We start from the raw sequence: 17,807 nt of genomic DNA, 5'->3' as shown, positions 1-17,807 counted from the left end.
ACCGAGCGAACTAACAACCCTAAATCTCTATTCAGTTGTAAACGATAAAAAATGTATTTCATCAGACGGTGACTGTTATGGTAGCTCTATCGTGATTGTAACAGGACCAGTTAACTGCTTCAGTCAGCGAATACTTTGACGCTACTATTATTGTTTTCTTATCTTCACTTATTGAATATTAAATAACAATTTAACAAAATAGTAAGCAATGTATAGGATGATCTTGACGTAACATGTAAATTAAGATTTCCTGGAAAGGAATCAATAATAAAATATATAATACGTAAACAAATCAAAAAAGCAATACAGCCACCACTTTTGTAACAACCAGAGCATCTCCCATAAATAATTTATATATGATATATAATAATGAATATCTAAGGAATCATTAAGAATATCTTTGAGATGATGACTTTATTTGTAAAAAGAACGCTGAAAACCCACTTAAATTTAGGGTTAAATATTCATCTATTTTTTCACTTTAAAAAGGCAATTTCTGAAAAAAATTTATGCATATTTATCAACTGATACTATATAAGCAATTTGTATTATTACAAATATTTTCCACCATTTTCCACAAGTGTATTCCATCTTTCTGATAACATGATGATACCGCATCAGAGAACAATATCGGTTTGACAGTAATACTGCGTTGATCTGAACGAGGGTTAATTAGAGGATGCTATGTTTGGTAAGTGCGCTGAGTGCGACTGAACTTTATAAAACAGATTATAATGATGTCGTGACGATGTGACTGTACCATGATATTCTGTGTCGATATAGATAGCTCTCCTAGACTAGCTTATTATTTTTTGTTATTTGAATTATCATAGTAAATCCAAATTTCATTGCTAGTTACAATACGCCACAGGGAATTTTTTTGTCTGGTTGGTCTGGAAACAGTCAATTCATCAACTACCAAGCTGAAAATTCTTTGAGTGTTTGAGTTGGTTTGTCGTCCAATTAGTGTTGCAATTCATTATTTTCATCGGCAAAATTGTAACTTATTAAATTTATTATTAATATAAAAATCGCCCTTTTTAAATTGTTGTCACCAAAAGCGATCAAATTGGGCTAGAAAGCAACAGCACCATCGTAAGTTTCTAGATACCATTTTTTACATACAAAATATTACTTTAGTCATAGATACATGAAGGCAAAAGTTTAATAAGGTATATTTACTATTTGATATTTAATATTTATCATAAAAAAATTAAATATAAATTTTTGGTTAAAAACTGTATTTGAATTGAAATGACATTGTTTATAATTCCCTTGATTATACTCCTATTATTTCGATTTCTTTAAAAATATTTGCCAATTAATGCCTATCAATCCAGAAATCTAGTAATCCAGAAAAGTTAATCCAATATGCACAAATATATCTTCAAATATGAATTATACTATGAAGCATTGGTTTAAAAAATGAATTAAAAGCCAATGAAACTGTCCTATTTCGCTTATACACTTTTTTCTTCGAACTTTCTTTGTTCATTATTGAATTAATTCCTATTTTGACCTCTACTAAATATTCTCGGTATTATTCTATATTACGCTAATCTTGATTGGCGTGTTCATTATTGATTTTTGATCAAGTACTTACGGTCTGTTGATTGCAGTCCTTGCATCCCCTTACTAAGGTATAAGCTTATTAAATTCAAAAGCATTTGTTGAAAATATTAGGGAAAACTTAAGAATCATTACATTTAAACAAATATCTTTATTCAAATAATAAACAGGCAAAAGATGTTTCAGAATCATTTAAATTTAATCACTAATTGAAACTGTTTTATTAATATATTGCTATATAAGTTAGTAAATAAAATTATGTCTTCTAGCTATCTTCAACGATGGAAAACCAGTTAATATACCTCCGCAAGGATGCGAAACTCCACAAGAACACAGACTTGCCCCTATTAAAGCCCCATATATAAATAAACTAACCATTAAAAGAATGGTCACCACCCACTTCAAAATAGTCCATCGATTGTTCCATAATTTATATTTCCATGATCTGTTTCTAGAAAAATGCATCGTTAAATAATCGCCCTGTAGCGTGTTCATATATGAGTTTATAAATCACCTTCGGCATATTGCGAAAGCGTCAGTTAAAGATAGTTCGGCACTTTCGATTTGATGGCGTACTAACTTTATTATGGGGCATTTTATATGTCTAATTTCGTCCAACATACTGTCATCCGACTTTAATACATCCAAGCCATCGTATTTCTGGTAAGTTTGAGCATCCGAAGGCAACATTCACATGTAAATATTAGAAATTCTGTAAAAGAAAGGCAAAAATATGTAAAAAGTTAACCATATATATTTGACGTTTTGAAAACTGTCAATGACAAACTGAAATCCGCCTTAAAATAAATTAAAACAAAACTCACATGCCGCGTCAAAAGCTTAGGTGATCTACGTGTTTACAAAAAGTTACAATATAAATAATTAAATGAAGTACCTATTTGACTTTAAATAATACATAGCGAAAGTGTATGATCACTACGTTTATAATAAATAATAATAATGGTACCATTAATAGTACTCAGGTTCCACTGAATAATTTCAATCTCAAAATGAATAAACAGTTCAAAGGGACTTACAAAATAATATGATGTGAGGTAATACATGAGGAATATCTAAGGATATAACAAATTTCTGTTTTAATAAAAATCAGAATATATTTCACCATTATCCATATTTCCTTATTTTTCTACTAAAAGAACGATTTTTGCACTTCTTCTTCAGCTCTTCGGAGCCATTTGTTAGTAAGCTATGCTACACCGATCCGGACAAGTGGTAATCAAAAGGCGCTATATTTTGTGAATATTTTAGGTGCGATAGGACTTGCCATTCGAGCTGCAAGACGATATCTATATTGCAACGTATAACCGAACGTTGTCATGCAAGAGGATGACTTTACATCTGTTTTAGGGGTTATTGGTACTTTTTGCAATAATAAGTCGTTTATAAATAATAATTTGTTCAAGTGACGTTGTCAACATCTCCAGTAACATTTTATTTGGTTTTAGTAGTTCATAATACAGAAACATTTTATGGCCATAAATTAAACTGCTTTGTTGTTAATATAGATGATTCTCCTGACCTAACCCATGACTTTTTGCGCTTTGGATTGTCGCAGTAGATCCCCTTTTCATCTCAAATCACAATATGCCACATAAAACTGTTCTTTTTTGCCTGATAAGCAATGAACCGTGAGATTGAAACCATTAAAAATAATAATATCACTCAATTAGTATGTTAGACGTTTTCATTCACTTAATAACTCAATAATACTAAAAGAAAAACTCTAACTTTTTGTAGCTAATGGTTTCAGGCATTAGGCAAGTTTGCTGACAACGGTTGTGACTAGACTACTCATTTGATCCATTAGTTTGGCCATCATGTTTTCTAATCTAGAAATGTTGTTGCTAGTTTCAGTAGATTGTAATATGATTTCTCGATTTTGTGCTGAACCATTTTCAACCATTTGGGCATAAGTTATGTCTGGTTGACTTGGTCTGGTGGGTAGACTGGTAGGTGTGGATTGTTTTTGTTGCTATTGATGCCTTTTTTATCTTAAGGCAAGGTAGCATTCTACTGTAGTTGCTTGCGAACTGCGCAACCCTTGTAGTTCGCTGGATGATTTCCGTTACAGTTAGCACATTTCACTTTATCATTGCGAACTTTACGAGTACAATCTCCTGTTTTGTGTTCTCCTGCACATTTTACGCATCTAAATGATTTGCGACAGTAAGTTTTTGTGTGCCCATGTGCTTGACACCTCGTGCATTGTGGTATAGTTCTTTTTGTATATAGTGGTTCGCATTTAATAATATTATTTTCCAATTTGGTGATTTCATACACGGCCTAATTATTTCCATTAGGTTTTAAATCAATATAGAACATAGGCAGAAGTTTTTTTGTCGTGCGATGTCGTATATTGTGAACATTTACGACCTCGTGGCCTTTTTCAGCTTGGGCTACCTTGATAGTGCTAAAGTCCGTCCCGTGATGTAATCCTTTTAACACGAATTTAAGTGTTATCTCAGATTTTGGCCTGAATGTATGGTATTGGGTGTTTCTTTCATCTAATTCTTTTACTAGAACTTTAAAGTGCTCCGCTTCGAACAATTGGATTTTTATAGTTTCATAGCTCACTGTTTTAATTGTGTAATTTGTAGTAATGGTTTTCAATAGGTCATGGATGTGTTTTATTACTCCTACCTTATAGACTGTTATTGGTGGTGGTTTGGAAACAACTTTTTCAGGGCTTGGTTGTATATTCTCTTCAATTTCTTTCGACAGGTTGCTAAAGCTGTTTTTTGTCTCTATTGGTTTCTGTAACCAATAGTCACTGATTCTTGCTTGTTTCCTCGCGATTTCTTCTTCTGGGCTTCTCAATCGTTTTTATTAATGACTGTAGTCCATTCTGATGATGGAGTTTGCGTTTTTGCTGATTGTTCTAATCTTATATCAAAGTGTGCAGATGATTTGGTTGAATCTCTGTGGTTTGCCATTTTTAGATTTTTAATATTGTATTTTATTTACTTCCAGAGGATAAAAAAATAATATAAATACATTGTTTATTTCACGCACTTCATTTTTCACTTACGTATTATTTTTTGCACTAGTTTTTGACCGAAAATACTATAAATGAATTTCAAAAGGGCTGTTGCAAAATAAGAGGAAATAATTTTAAAAAACTAATAAAAATGAGGTGCAATCTTTTTTTCTGGTCACGTAAATACGTATTCACTACACTTTAGGTCCGCTGACAGATGGATAGCCGCATCTGTTATGCGTTTTTAAAACTCAATTAAATAACCGTAATAAAATACTGTTTTTTTTTAAAGAAAGGTATCTTTCTAGAGCTTGGGGCGTATTGAAAATACGTCTTCACCCTACGATGGTAGGAACCGAACTAAAATTAATTTAAGAAACAAAATCAATTAGTTTTATAACTTTTTGAATGAATAGAATTGAAATTAATAATAAAATAGTAACGAATATATTTAAAACCAACTAGTTCTGCATTAAGTACCGTATAGGATATATTACGATTAAAACACAAATCCTTGTATTTCCTACTTAAACTTATTTCGTCGGTCGGCAATTTTAGATGTAAAAAAATCAGTTTAAAGATTGCTATATCTTGATATCTTGGGAGAGCAATGGTACAATGTGCAATGTAATTAGAATAAATATCTATATTCTAAAAATATCTGATTAAAGGGATATATTTTACATAATTTTCAAGCAGAAATTAAATTTTGAAAAAGCTTTTAGTCGAATGAATATACTCCACATATTATAAACTATTTGAATTTGAAATTGAAAAGCTAGTAAAAAACATGAACATAAAACATTGTATCCAAGGCAAATTACTTTGAAGGGTATGAAATATTAGGTATTTGTCTATACTCTGATTATATTTTCATATATATACATATTTTTAGGACAGTAATTCTCTTCAATTTAATGAAAAATAAAAAAGACGAATCATATTTTTGACAGGTTTAATTTTGTTGATAATTTGTAAAATAAATTCTACTAAGTTCAATATAATTTCACATTTCAGCAAATAGTTTCTTAAAAGGAAATTAAAAATATTTGAATTTTAATTTTTCATATTTTTATATAAACGTCTGTATAGAATTATATATATTATTATTAATAATTAATAGATATAAAAAACATATTTGTCATTCAAAAACAACTTTGTAATAATAATTAAATAACAAGGGAAGAACAGGGTTATTTTCTCGAAACCAAAATGTATGTCGCTCATAATCGCACTAGGTTTCCCCACTCTCGCTCAAATGTGTTGGCTTGATGCGCAGTTCCTGAGACAAGATTCCGTTTCCGAAAGTCATACGGCCAACACTGGAACTAAGCAAGGTGCATGCGCACTACGACTTTGAACTAATTTTGAAACCTTTTCGGCTCAAAATGTTCACCGAATTCAGTTCTGCTCATGCGTATATTGAATTTTCTGTGTCCATTCTCCTTGAATGCTCAGGTCTGTACCCACCGTAATATTTCGTTGGACCAGTCTATGTAGGGTAACATAATAAGGTAAACTAAATAACCATTATTATCTATTAAAACCTTTATCTGACTCTATATGAGTTAAGATATTACACCTAATTAAATAATTAGTAGATAAACACTTTTGAAATAGTTAATGTAATCGTATTGAAAAACATTCGGTTAAGAGCTGAGAATATTTGACGTAAGATATTCAGGCGGAAAACCTTCGCACACTATTTAATTGTTTAATAGTACATGCGAGGTTTGTTTTGTTCGTTTGTCATTTTGTGTACGCTGGTCGTCTCGGTTAAAATAAAAGCAGGGGATCTGTACGGTACGGCGTATTCAGTCGTTAAGATCGACTACAAAACCGCTTCCTGGCGAGACGTAATTTATAGAGCGTCAGTTACAACTCCATAGTTTCTTGCCAGTCGGCATTTGTTGCCTGTCAAACTGGTTGATTTGTGCGGGGTACCCCGGCGACGGCACAAAGATGGTACCGGCACGGTTGTTACCAGGTCATAGTTCGCTGTTTATCGAAGGATAAAAATATTAAACCGCCGAGGCTATCAGGTTATTCGAGATTGTTTTTATGTTTGATAAATTAATTTTCTTGATTAATTTTTATATACCATACAATTTGAATTAACACTCGAAGAGAGAACGGAGTACCGTCGTTTCTAAAAAAATTTTTTCCTCTACATCCCTTGAAGTCACTATACAGTTCTTATTTTATGTTCTTTCGTTTTTTAACTTCTTTCTACTTATTTTATCCTCGTTCTCTTACATTCTTCGTTAATTTAATTCACTATTACAGTTATTTGTCGGTTTTGTAGTTAAAAATTTTACCATTAGTTCGGTTTTCTGTATCTTTTTTCTAGGTGATAATGTGCTCTGTTGTTCTATTTTAGTTTAATCATTCCTCATTTTCTATCTATTTATATGTGCGTTTATCTTGCAAAAAACTAGACATTGATCAATCTTTCATATTAAGTAACTATAAATCTATGATCAGGTTCTAACCAGAATATGGCTGATCAAAAAGCCGTTTTGAGAATGCAATGGGAATCTTTAAATCTAGTTATGTTATGTGACTTAAGTGTCGAAAAATTAGACTGTCTCGCAAAAAAAATATAAGAGTCAATACCCCGATTGGTGGAAGCTCTGAAGTCACAGACTCTTATATAGTCCGAGCATGCAAAGTCATGTACGATTCAATATATTTCACAACTGAGCCGTCATGAAATTTGTCCATTAATGAAATAATATGGACATTAAGATCCTATAATAAACAAAATTTAAGTTCACAAACAGTTCAGAAATTATTCTTTCAAATCCATTCCAATCACATTACCCAAATAGTGAGATAGTCTGGTTATCTCCTTACAAAACAGCGTATTCGTGTGAATCCCCAACCACAAAGGCATGCCTGGAAATTAATTGTAACGAAATAATCTCGTCAAAAATGCTGTTACAAACGATCAGCAAAATATAAACATATTCCATTATGTATTTCCCCATTTGCAAATCGTAAGTTAAATAGCTTGGTGTATCTGCTAGAGGAGAACAAACTTTGACCCATTAGGAAAGACACCTTTTTCCTCGCTATCTCTGTAGAAAAGATTCTTACAAATAAAACTAAAGAGGCTGCTCAATGGTCACTGCCAATTTACTCATTCCTCCCTACTGGATCGAACTGAGAGATATATGTGTCCCAAGTGTGAGAAACCAATATCAGGTCAATAGTTTAACGAAATACAGAAACTATCAAACTCTATCAACTACCAGAAGAAATCATGACTTATCTAATTCTTCGAGGGATGTGTTTTTACTTAAAATCTTGCCCAAATTACTTGATTTTATTTCTGCCCTTTTAGATATTTATGCTATTAATATTATTCTGGTCTCATTTATGTCAATGTATAAATATTTACTAATTTTTCTCTGAGCTTCCTTTATATTTTGTTATAATTTAATATTTCTACACTATTTATATTTGACATTCATATATTCGTTCATATTGTTATTTTGTTGTTCATTTTTAAACTCTAGTTATTACTTTCGTAATGATTTTATATTTTCCATCTCTTTGCTGACTTCTTCTACTTCCTGCTTCATCTCCCTTATTTCGTGATTTTATTTCCTTAGTTGGAAGTTCATATTATCAAGTGTTCTATCTATACTTAATAGTTTTTCAATATGTCTTTCAGTGCACGAATCTCTTTCTCCACATGTCTCTCAATTCTTGTAATTATCTTTTCTTCTGAATTATCTAAACTCATCCCATTCAAAGCTTTATTATTAATTAATGTTCAATGTACTAAGAATCGAGCTTATTTTGGTGTTCACTCTCAAATAAATGGGCCAAAACTCTTTTACGGTCGATGTTTAGATCCACAATAGTTACATTTTAAATGTGCATAAAAATATATTAAAAATACAAATTGATATCTCTTAGCAACCTACATTAGTTTATTGGAGATAACCGATTGCTGAAAGGCCAGAGCCTATGAACTAAAATATAGTAATTATTTTAAATAAAAGTTAAATAAAGAAAATAATAAAAATATCACAACTACTGCTTTAAAACAATATTGCTATTAGTTAAAACAGCAACTTTTAAGGTGATATATTATATTCACTGTGTAAATGACAATGACGAATAGATTAATATTATTATTTGTTTACAGCTCGTGTACTTTTACCATTTACTCGACAAACGGTAAAAATTGATACTAAGCCTATACTGCAAGGTAAACAAGTTATTTCCCCATTCGAAAAATATACACCGGTAATTTTTTTCTCTTTTCGTATTTGTTTCAACCAGTTGTGTAAGACATTTTACTGTATTTACTGATTTTTGTTTTAATTGCCTTTATTGCAAGCAATTTCCTGTATAACGATGACTCGATCAATAATTATCAGGCTGATTATGAAAAGTTTGCTGATCCAGTAAATGCAATCATTACCTCGATCTCATTTTTTCGTCTTGTTAAGCAACTGCCATTTTAAATATCAAGTAATTCCATACAGATTTTACATTTAAGAACAAATAAATGTCCAATAAAGTAACTATTCTTATATTCTTTGGTAACCGTATACTTGGAAAAATAATGTTGTCTTTTATTGCCTGAATTCCACTCGCGTATAACAGTCACTAAACCAGTCAAAACACGATATGTTAAAGAAATTAAATGAAAATTTGAACATTGCCTTCTAATTATAGAGTATTTTACTACATATTTTAATATATCAATATTATTAACAATTAATTACCCTTAACAATGAATATTATTATATATTTAATATCACTAGATATTAGTTATAGTACACATAAAATCTTTACTTTGTCTTTTCACTTAATCAAAAATCAATACAGTAAGCACCTTTCAGAATATCTAATTTATATGATACACCAATTTAATGATATTCCTTGAATCATATAATCTATGTTCATATTAAAACTTTTTCACTGTATTTTTGTTTTAATTTTACACAAGAAGGGTACTGGATAGTCGGAAGAAACTACCAACATGTCCCAAAGTCAAAGAGTCTAGTTTATGAGATATTCAGAAAGTCTGTTTGGCTATACCAATGTCAAAACTGAGTTCTTCGATTAATTAACAATAATTATCGATTTAATTAAATGAATCTACGAAGACCTACGAAGATTTCGTTAAAACTTCACTTAAAACCTGAAAGGCTTATGTTACTAAAATTACTAAATTATAGCGAGGTGGATACAATACAGCTTACATACTTTACTGGACAACGCACAAGAAATCAGACAGGAATCAAACAGCACAAATTTGTATAGTCTATAGAGGTTACTCTTAACTCTAGCTTAAGTATTTTTAGTTTTATTTTAATTTGAGTAATGCATAATGATGGTTTCAAAAGACATGGTTTTCGACGTATAATTCAAACGCCCTCATATTTCACGGCTGAAACGGGCATTTTCCTTATACCTATACGGAATAGGAAAAAAACAAATAGATAAGCTGTGAATATAATTTTTTGTTTTTCAAAGTACTCGCCACGATGATTGATACACTCTTGCATACGCTTAAACAAATTTTCAAAGCATTTATTCCGTTCCGAATGAGGTATCTTCAAAACATGATTTTTGAACGCTTAAATAGCTACTTCGGGCGATGAAAATCGTTGACCACGCAGTTTATTCTGCACGGATGGGAACAAAAAGAAGTCATTGGGTGCCAAATCAGGACTGTACGTCAGATTACCCATCAATTCGATATTTCGAGTACTCAAATAGTCTCTTGTTTTAGCTGATGTGTGAGAGCTCGCATTGTCATAATGAAGAACAATCCGGCGTCTCTTGTTTGTTTTCCTTATTTCACCAAGACTTCAGGCAAACAAATGGTTGTGTACAAATCAGAACTTACTGCTCTACGATCCTCTAGAGTCACTGCAATATGACCAGTTTTCCCGAAGAAAAAGACCACCATTTTCTTTGAAGTGCTTCGTGCGCGAACAACTTTTGTACGATTTGGTTCATCTTGGAATACCCACACAGTCGACTGCTGCTTACTTTCAGGCTCATAGGAATATATTCATGATTCGTCACCTGCCACGAATTATTAAGCCTGAATGAATGAATGAATTTATTAACCATTTCTTTGCACCAATGGACACGAGTCTTTCACAGCTGTGTATTTAGCACTTAGCTAAGTGTTCATGTAAAATCGCATATATGCTTGTGGAACTAATGCTATAGTGGAACTAGGGATACCTCAATCTCACAATAGGTAACATGACGATCTTGCTTAATCATTTCAAAACAATCGCAAGGAGAGATGAGCAGAGATTCCATTGCCATGCTGATATAGCAGAATTGCAACTCTTGAATAAGACCAGAACACGACACAGACCCAAAAGAATTAAACTACTTAATCTTATGTAATGTAGTGTAGTGAAGTAAGTAATATTTAAAAAAATTTAAGTAACAATGAAGAAAAAAAGTAAAAACAACTCAGCAAACTTTATTACAATCTGGCCAGTACGACAATTACGAATACATAAAAAACAAAGAGAAAAGTTCATTTTTGTTTATATGAAATATTGAATTTAGAATTAAAAACAATGTTAAATGTTTAGCCCACCTATATTTATATATTAAAGGTCCTCGAAAATATTAATTAATTTAATATACAATAATTTATAAAGTTATAATTTGACCTACAACCTGACCTGAATATAAGTTTATCTATTCTTTCTTTGGAGTAAGCCGCTGTCGAGACTCATAAAACTCTTAGAAGTTTAATGTGACACCTCATTGTGCTCAAGTAGCTGAGTCCAGTGAGGTCGTTAAGTTTCAGTAGTTTAGTGGTTGTTGTATTTTGATGGCAGTGATATAGACAACTAAAAACTTGAAACAATAAAGATACGACATTTCAAACATAATGAAGGATAAATCCACGTAATATACATAAAGAGCCCATAGATGAACTCGGAGCTGAAGAATCAACAGATATAAAAATGAGTTATGAAATATGTAGGTGTTAATAACAAAAAAAATTTTCTCTTTTATAGAAAGATATGGTGACTTATAGAACCAACAGCAAACGATATTGTCAGGTCAATCCGAACCCAATGTTAACGAAACCCTTATGTCTAGGGACCGCCTTCAATATAGCACATGTACGTGTCTTGAGAAGGTATTGAGAAAGGTATAAAACGAACTATTAAAAATATTATTATGAGTCGATTCATAAGCGCAATTTCCATACTAGGCAAGTAAAAAAAGGTTTTTATCCGTAGGACCAAATTGGCTATGATTAACTGATAAACCAATCTCCTTGATTTTATCTTCGGACTAACCAGTACTGTTGATTGATTTTGAGTCTGATCTAATCTACTTTTCATCAAACACGGTGTTTCCAATATAACCTAATTCTGATTCTGCTTGTGGAATCATTTATTGGCAAATGCAAAAAATTAAAAAAATTACTTCCTGTAGTTTCATTAGATTAACATTTTATTGTATAAAATAGATAACATATTTGTAGCACCTCTTATCTAGATTCTCATATCCCTGTACGTGGATATATCCTTTACGAATATCCAGACTAATTAATGTTATTAAGAACAAATTCAAATTTCATACCAAATATCAGAAATGTTATAATTATTGGTATTAAGATTATCCCTATTTTTTAATTGCTACCTTTAATACGTGTACCCTCGGTATATTTGAATTAAATGTTCTAAATTACAGATTTGTAAAAAAAAATAAATTGGCGTATTTGTTTATCTAATCGAGGGTGAAACCTGAACTGACCGCACATGGTAATAACTAGTTTTAATTTATATAAAAACTAATCAAACAATAGTCAATCAGATAAGGGATATTTACGCATTCGTATTACGCCTGAGCAGAGCACGCTTTCCATTACGTCCACTTAACTTCGCAGCGTGCATTCTGCATCTACTCATTCATCTGTTCCGTTCGATGACTATATATTATGCAAATAGTGTCAACCCCTTCGTAATTAAGACCACTTCAACCATCCCCCACTATTAACCCTTTCGGGGGCTAAAGCGGATAACGGATGGTCACAAGGTGTCCATTATACAATAGGTTACAGTGCCTTTTCCGTACATTTGCGACGAAAACACGTTTTGGTCAGCGGACGATGCGAACGAAATAATAAATTACGTTCCGAAAAAAGGAACCGGTTGCCATGTTCGATTCTTTTTCGAATTCAAACTGTTGCTTTTTGTATCCATTCAGGTCCGTTTTATGGGGAGTGAGGGAATGGGCGTTGTTTCTTTTTTGGGACATGTTAAATGATAAATGGGACATAAATTTTAATTTAAGTATATCGAATTCAATATTACAACAATGGGGCTGAATAAAATATACAGTTATGAGCATTTTATAAATTTCATTTATCGTAATGGTTACAAAAAGCATTACTGTTACATCTCCAAATATAAGGTGTTTTCAACATAACATTGTAAGTGTCTACTTTGACAGTTGAAGGTACGCCCTGACAAAACCATTACTCAATTATTTATCTAAATGAATTATCTCAAATTATTTATTACAAGAACAGTGATTTTAGTAAAACAAATTTTGTTATTTTCAAAACAAAGAATAAAAACTGATATGAAGTTAACGCCAAAATGGAGCTAAATAAGCCAAAAACAGATACTCAGAAAAAGGCATAGGAAATTTAAAGGAAATACAGAATAATAAAAGCGAACTTTCAAACAAACGAAATCAAGGTTATTATGGAGACTTAATTCCTTCCTTCCATTCCTGGCTGTTTTAATTTTTATACATTTTAGAGTCTCCTTTTTCACAGCTAGAGTTTATCTAGACTCAACCTACTGCTCCGAATCCGAATCCGAATCTTAGCATCCCAGAAGACATATGGTTTTACCCAACCTGGTAATTCGCGTGACTGAGATCATTTTATCTTTAAACTCCAAAAAATATACCAAAAGTTTTCAGGAAACCAAATCAACAATGTATTGTCACCAAAAATCAAAAAAACAACTCAGTCATCCCCGCATGGTCACACGTTGTAATAATTGTGAAGAGTATATGTTGTTGAATTCAAATAGGAAGTGACTTGTTCAGATCGATACATCATCGCTTGCCAGACCACAGATTCGAAATGCTGAAAATGTTTGAACATATTTTGCCTAATATATATTACACCAATTCTTCTGAGCAAATGCATTGTAAAAGTTAAAAGATTACCAGAATACATGAAAGCTTATTACAATACCTCAGGATTATCGCAATCTAACAAATTTTATTAAAACAGATCAGTATAAAAATTATTTCTTAGTAATTATCTATAATTACTCCTGAAAGTAATTATTTATAACAGGTCAATTAAAAAGTCCCCGGCCTGCCATAGTAAAACACATTTTTTTTGCAAAATTAGTTTTTTATTCAACATAATTCTCTTGAAGGGTGATACACTGATTATAGCGACCCTCCAACTTTTCGATGCCATTTTTGTAATACGATTTGCCCTTTGCTTCAAAATAGGCCTCAGTTTCGGCGATCACCTCTTCATTCGACGAAAATTTCATCCCAGCGACCATTCGTTTGAGATCTGAGAACAAGAAATAGTCGATGGGGGCCAGATCTGGAGAATACGGTGCATGAGGAAGCAATTCGAAGCTCATTTCATGGATCTTTGCCATCGTTTTCACTGACTTGTGACACTGTAGATTGTCTTGGTGAAGCAGCACTTTCATACGACAGCTGTCAAATTTATACATGCATCTTTTGAGGCTTAGGGCTGACTAAAAAACATATAGATTTGTAGGAATGTTCGTCGGGTCGGTCGAAATGTGTGGCTGCCGCTGCGATTATTTATCAGAACACTCACTACTATTTTTGGAAGGAATTTGCACGAGAACTGAAAAACACTGGTTTAATTATCACTTGTGTATTTCGATATTGAGTGATACATGTGGTCGACGGTGGAATTGACAGGACATTAGGTTAGGTAGAGGAAGTACGGTAGCGCTGTGGAAGTGGTACTATTACAGGGGGATGGAGACAAAGAGAAGGGAGCGAGACGTCGTCGTGATGGCCTTTTATACCCTGGAACTGCATGGTACCAATCCACCGGCGTTGCCAACCTTTGTACTTGTTGATGAAAACGTGGTGGCCTAAAGGGTCGTGGCGATCGCCACAGATTTAATTCTACTAGCGCTATCTATGTGTCAGGCCGGGGACTTTTAGATTGACCTGTTAATTACATTATAATTTTCATAATATGTCATTGAATAAAAATGTTATATAGAATAACTAATACTGATGGTTATTTGAGAAAAAAACGACGTGTTTAGTCTAATTGTGAGATGTGAGCAGTGAAGTGTTTAGTATTAAAGATTTCGTTGATATTAAAATAAAATTGTATCGGCATTATTAACTAAACAGTCATTTAAACAAGCTTCTTTATTATAAAATAATTAAAAAGTAAAATAAAAGTTTTTGTTTTACATAAATATATAGATACATTTATACATTTCTATTTCATAGAATAGTTTAACATTAAAATTAAATCCAAGTAATGTAGTTTTTATTATTTTATATCACAAACAATTAATTTTAACCTCAAATGGCATGTATATTACAGTATTATTGTAAATTTCTGATAAAATCACAATATTAAATTACAAATAACGACAGATAAAATATCAATTGTTCCATGCAAGTGCACACATATTTACATATATGAGGAATGCCGGTAAATAATTGTAGAACAAGCGAATCCTTTATAAGCGCATCATGTGTTTTTCCCCTGTTCTATAAAGTTGACCGCTTCTTACTGTATACATATGCGAATAATAGCAGTAAATAGACCATTATATACATCACAGAATACTGAAAATTATGATGTAATCATATAAGTATAAAGCAATTCCACAAGAATTATTTATATAATTCAAACAGAAACAATTAATAATAACATACTAGCACTGTAACTTAATTTTGAGAATATGATAACGTAGCTTATTCTCTATAATATCAAAAACTTCTGTAAACATATTTGAATTAAAGATAATAAGAAATATTTAAGGTCTTACTTTTATTGTGAAATGACTTAAATAAAAATTTTCTTTCAAAATTCCCATTCCATTATTAGGCCCATCGTTTTTAAAAATGTAAAAATAGATTTACTAAAATTAGACGTCATTTGCTATAAATTGTTATCATCTCTCAGTGCATGATTTTTCAGAAAAATTATATTACAAAATACTGTATTCTTTCCATACATTCGTAATTGTTGAAGTAATCCACATAAAATAATGCTGTCGCATCCATGAAAGCAAGGATGGCAAGTCCTCCTACGTTGAGAGAGAAAGAAGTAGTGGTGCAGTATGTTACTGATAAAAAATAGAAGTTCTAATAGTGTTAAATAATAAACTTTACAGAAATTAACACTATTAACAAAAACATGTCCCTATCAACCCAATAAATAATATCATGTCATTTATTACCTATGAAGGTAAGGTTATGCTATATTCTTATATGTAGCACAAGCCTTCGATAAGGTATGGCATGACAGTCTTGTTAATAAACTCCAGAAAATGTTACCGAAACAACACACTGAACAAACAAGAGGAAGCCTACTCTTCAATAAAAGAAGCTAAAGCAGGTGTACACTAGGAAGTGTATGTTAGTGGAGCCAATTCTTTACCTACTAGAAACATGTGATATCATAAATGTAAAATATCACGATGAGAATATTGGGAGATGATACGGCGATTCTTGCTGTCCGAAACAATAGAAAAGAAGGCGCGCGAATTATACTAAATAATTGGACCCACACTTGAATAACAAAAGTAAATATGTGCATGTGTATTTCACGTATAAACCTGTGCGGTCAACAGAAAACAAAGTGCGGAGAACAAATAACAATAAATAATGTTATCATTCTATGTAGCAACAAAGTTAAGTACCTGGAAATGAATCTTAATACACAACTTCGCTGGAAGGAGCATGTAAAAAAGGAAAGAAAATAATTGGTGTAAATATAGGAACATCATTGGTTAAATGGAAGAAAATCACAATTATCAGTACATAATAAATTGCTATTATATAAGCAAGTGTTGATACCTATATGGACATAGGGAATACAATTATGGAAAAGTTTCGTGAAAAGTAATATGAATACAATACAAAGTTTTCCAGAAGAAAGCCCCGAGAAGTGTTTTAGGTGCACCAAGATAGTACAGGACTGATCACTTCTTGAGACCTTCAGATATCGATTGTCACTCAGTAACTCAAGAGAACCACAACGAGACATGAGGACAGAATCTATTATCATGTCAATATCGAAATAATACAACTCTTGGATGACACTACAAACGGACAAAGACCCAATAGAATCAAACCATCTGATCTTGTGTAATGTAACTTACGAGGTGCATTTAATAGAAAAACACCTGTGTTAATACATAAACATTATTAGACTAGAGACTAAGATAGGGCCGATAGGTCCTCCAAGATTTAAGTTATTATAAAGATAAATTGTAGGTCAGTTGGCAACGAATAGTACCAATGTAATAAATACATTTAAAAAAATGTGATAAAAAAATTTCAAAACAATTACTGAAATCTATTTACTAGTTAGAACCAAGAAAATATTTATAATACATTTGATTTAAATTTAACAGCTAATTTTCTAAAAAAGGCTGTGTGTTATTTTCAGTCAAACTAATGATATTTTTAGTTTGTCTATAATTACTTAAATATGCAACAGTTTTAAACAAGACATATATATTAGATTATAATAAGAAAATCACTTTGAAATACAAATATTAAACCTTATTTTTTTAAGTTATATATTAACATATCCTTTTTACAAACTGAGTGTTTATCTAAACTGGACCAACTGCTTAATGTGGCCTCCAAATCACGCTCCTCTTCATTAATCCTCTCGACTTTTAATGAAACAACAGAGAATCACCTAATTTTTTTAAATTATTGGCTTCCGGATTTATTCAATAATTTTCTTAACTTTTATATACTTATTTCAGTGATAATTATTGTAATAAAGTCTGAAAATACTGTTAAATAATAATATTTGAAATGTGAAAATAGTCAGAGGGTTACGAAATAATCTTGAACATTAATTATACTGCAATTATAAAGTATAAACTCAAATACATGTTTAACTCTATCTTTTCTGACATTTTGACTTCCTAGAATAAAAAAAAAATGTTTTTATCATATCTTTACCTCAAAACTGTAAATTACATATACTAAAATG

The 17,807-nt window shown here is 31.5% G+C and overlaps 1 protein-coding gene and 1 long non-coding RNA gene across 4 annotated transcripts in view; both read right to left on the bottom strand.

The window, feature by feature from the left end:
- RapGAP1 (Rap GTPase activating protein 1) overlaps positions 1-17,807 on the bottom strand; it is a 642,055-nt gene that overhangs the window by 520,459 nt on the left and 103,789 nt on the right. The window lies entirely within an intron of this gene.
- Positions 1,827-2,221, bottom strand: LOC143196947 (uncharacterized). 2 transcript variants are annotated; one of them, XR_013005898.1, is made up of 3 exons: positions 2,084-2,221; positions 1,970-2,020; positions 1,827-1,913 (listed from the first exon to the last, which is right to left on the bottom strand). It is a non-coding gene; the product is annotated as an uncharacterized LOC143196947 (long non-coding RNA). The 2 variants fall into 2 exon arrangements; XR_013005893.1 differs by having other exon boundaries at positions 1,970-2,014; positions 2,084-2,215.

The sequence above is a fragment of the Rhynchophorus ferrugineus genome, unplaced genomic scaffold (assembly GCF_030347505.1).
Source record: "Rhynchophorus ferrugineus isolate W39M unplaced genomic scaffold, kcgeb_rfMv2 rfM1, whole genome shotgun sequence".
In the NCBI taxonomy this organism is placed as follows: Eukaryota; Metazoa; Arthropoda; class Insecta; order Coleoptera; family Curculionidae; genus Rhynchophorus; species Rhynchophorus ferrugineus.
The sequence above is the reverse complement of the archived record's forward strand: the minus strand, read 5'-3'. Positions and strand labels throughout refer to the sequence as shown.